General features: G+C 47.1%; 1 protein-coding gene across 6 annotated transcripts in view; it reads right to left on the bottom strand.

The window, feature by feature from the left end:
* Positions 1 to 213, bottom strand: part of Eif4g1 (eukaryotic translation initiation factor 4 gamma 1) — a 20074-nt gene extending 19861 nt beyond the window's left edge. For 4 of the 6 annotated variants that reach the window (XM_023700691.1, XM_023700687.1, XM_023700689.1 and 1 more), the window contains exon 1: positions 38 to 162. The gene's annotated coding sequence lies outside the window, so the exon portion shown is untranslated. Of the gene's footprint in view, positions 1 to 37 lie in introns of all 6 variants that reach the window. The other 2 variants (XM_004640729.1, XM_004640731.3) reach the window with 2 other exon arrangements.
* Between the last annotated feature and the right edge of the window lie 3134 nt (positions 214 to 3347).

Here is a 3347-nt window from a genome sequence, read left to right as displayed (position 1 = left end):
GGGGGGGCCGGGTCGAGCCCGGACATGGCGGCTTTACCTTCAGTCTCCTTCAGTCCGCGCGGCCGAGCCCCACGCAGCCGCACAGACGTAGTCCACAACCATTTCCGGCTCCCCGCACAGATCCCGCTCGGCGGCCACCGCTTCTCCGCAGGCGCAGCCGGCGCCCCCACGTGACCGGCGCCGAGGGCGGAGCCGTGCCGATAGCCCGGCGCCTCGGCGCACATGGGATTCGCCCCGCCCCGTCACGTGATGCCAGAGCCCGCCCCCGTGTCCCCTCCCGAACTTTAGAATTCCCAGGCCGACCCTTGTCTGAGACTCTGGTGGTTCTTAAGTTCATTCATACTTTGCTAAAGCATTGACTGAATGCATACTAAATACTAGGCAAGGTGCCGGGCCAGGGACTGAGAATACAGAGATGAATTATTCAGCCTTTGGAAATACTTTGATTAGATCATTCACGGACTTTTAGAGAAGAAATTGTTACCCTGAAAGAATTGAAACTCTCGGCTGGGCGAACCGGCACATGCCTGTAATACTAGCACTCAAGAAGACTGAGACTGGACGATTGCGGCGAGTTCGAGGGCAACTGGGGTTGAGTTCAAGGCCAATCTGGATTTGAGATTGAGACTGTTTCAAAAAAAATGAAACTTTTGGCTTGGCATGGTGATACTCGCCTATAATCCCAGCACTCTGGGAGACTGAGATAGGAAAACTGCAAATTCAACCCCAGCCCGAGTAATTTAGCGATTTCACAAGACCTGGTCTCAAAACTTAAAAAGAGTTTGAGATGTAACCTAGGATGAGGGCCCTGGGTTCAATTCCCTGTACAAAAAAAAAAAAAAAGAAGAAGAAGAAGAAGAAGGAGAAACATTCTTACCAAAGAAGTAGCTTAAGTGGATTTGTATACCTCCTAGGGAGGGGCTAAATCAATAATGAGGCAGGGTGTGATGGTGCATGCCTATAATCCAAGCACTCTGGAGGCTGAGGCAGAAGGATCTCCAGGAGTTCAATTGCAGCCTGGGATACAGACCAAGACTGTGTCAAAACACACACACACACACACACACACACACACAAAGGGTATGGTACCCCACACTTCTAATGCCAGCACTCAGGAGCCTGAGGCAGGAATGTCACTGTAAATTCCAAGGCCAGCATGGGTACATAGTTCAAAGATAGTCTGAGCTACATAGGGAGACCCCGTCTCTCAATTAATTAAAGTCAATAAAGGTATAGCTCAGCAGCACAATGCCTGCCTGGCAAGCACAAAGTCCTGAGTTTGATTCCAAGTACCAATAAAATAAAGTAACTCAATAATGAAAAATCAGACTAACTGGGCCAGGGAGTTGGCTCAGTAGAATAAGTGCTTGCTTAGCAAGCACAAGGGCCTGAGTTCAATCCCCGGTCTTGCAAAAAAAAAAAAAAAATCAGACTATGCCTGGTAATCAGACTATGCCACAGGCTGGAACACCAGCTATCTTGGGTTTTAATCCAAGATGTTATACCTAGCTATGAACTACAACCTACCTACTACTAGTTATTGTAAATGGCAAGATTTGAAACCAGTCTGGCTCAGGTCTGAGTTCTAAACACCATGCATTCACTCTTAGATTTTGAGGACTTAATAAGCTTGCCTGCACAAGGAAATGTATTTAGCCTTTAAACCCAGGGAAGCTGAGAAGGAAGATCTCAAGCTATAAGCCTGAGCAATTTAGGAAGATGTTATCTCAAAAGTTAAAAATTGCCTGGTGAGCACAAGGTCCTGAGTTCAATCCCTGGTGCTGCAAAAAAAAAAAAAAAAAAAGTAGCACAGTGCTTCCTGAGTTTAGTCTGTTACCATAAAAAAGAAAAGTTAATTTCATATGTAAGTGCCTAAAAGAATGCTTACCTAGCTAGCAAACAGTGAGGATTGAGAATGTTTAGATCACACATAGCAAGTGATGCTGAGAACAGCAAGAGGAAGAGAATATAGTTCAGGCTGGCCTCCAACTCAGTGATCCTCCTGCCTCCATCTCTCCAGTGCTGGGATTGCAGGTGTACACTACCACACTCAGCTGCATTTTCATTTCAAACAGTCTAAATTGTCCAGGCTGACCTCAAAACTTGCCATCCTTTTGTCTCAGCCTCCATAATAGCTAAGACCACGGGGATACACTAATGTATCTGGCCTGGGCTGTATTATCCTTCCCACTGGATAGGAAGGGCTGCACTGAAAGAAGCCTAGAATTAGCACCTGGGCCTTATCCACTGCCCACTTTTCGTGCTATCATTGAGAGCACCATAATATGTGTGACACCATAGGGCTTGATGTACTAGGTGAAGGTAGCACTACTGGGCTATACAGTGAGTTCAAGGCCAACCTGGACTAGAGACTGAGAGCTTGTCTTAAAACAAAGGGGAAAGAGGGGCTGGTCAGATGGCTCAGTGGTCTAAAGCACCTACTTAGAACAAGCTTGGCAAAGCATAGGGACCACGGTTCAAACCCCTGCACCACATGCCAGCCAGCCCCGCCCCCTGGTGGGCTGAGCTGGCCACACACACACACACACACACACACACATAAATAAAAATTTAAAAAAAAAAAAAAGGGGGAAAGAAAAGAATTAAAACTTTGGGCAGGTTGTAGTGGTATACACCTATAATCACAGCACTCTGGGAGGCTAAATCAAGAGAATTGCAAATTTCAAACATAGCCTTGGGTCAGAATGGGAACTTTTAAATCCTGAAGGCGTCCCGAAGAGACATTAATGTAGTGAATTTTTCTTTTTTTTTAAGACAGGGTCTTGGGCCAGGGAGATAGTTTAGTAGAATAAGTGCCTGCCTGGCAAACGCAGGGTCCTGAGTTCAATTCCCAGTACCACACACACAAAAAAAAGACAGGGTCTTACTATGCAGTTTGGGCTGGTGCTGTGTTCACTTTTGTAGCCCCCAGGCTGGTCTCAAACTCGTGGAGATCTTCCTGGCTCAACTTCCTGACTGCTGGGGTTACAGGCACAGCCACTACACCGGGTTCCCGGGCCACACCCTAATGGGTGTCCACATCCAGAGCACCCAGGCATCCCAGCCGAGACCACAAGGCATGTGGGGTCAGGGATCAAGCTGGGGTCTTTGTACTTGCCAGGTAGGTGGCTTATGCCTCTGAGCTATCTCCCCAGCCCCAGGACTGCATTTTGGAGATGGATTTGAGATTAGAGATGAATTTTTTTTTTTTTTTTTTTGTATTTTAGGGAAGGGCTACAGGGTGTTCAGGATCTCACTATTAGATCAGTCTCATATTGATTCCCATTTACAGACTCCCAAGAGCTGGGATTACAGGCACACACAATGCCCAGTCTCAATTGCCTTCT

This window comes from Octodon degus, unplaced genomic scaffold (assembly GCF_000260255.1).
Source record: "Octodon degus isolate 3935 unplaced genomic scaffold, OctDeg1.0 scaffold00126, whole genome shotgun sequence".
NCBI classification, from domain to species: Eukaryota; Metazoa; Chordata; class Mammalia; order Rodentia; family Octodontidae; genus Octodon; species Octodon degus.
Note: the sequence above shows the minus strand (reverse complement) of the source record. Positions and strands in the feature narration are given on the sequence as shown.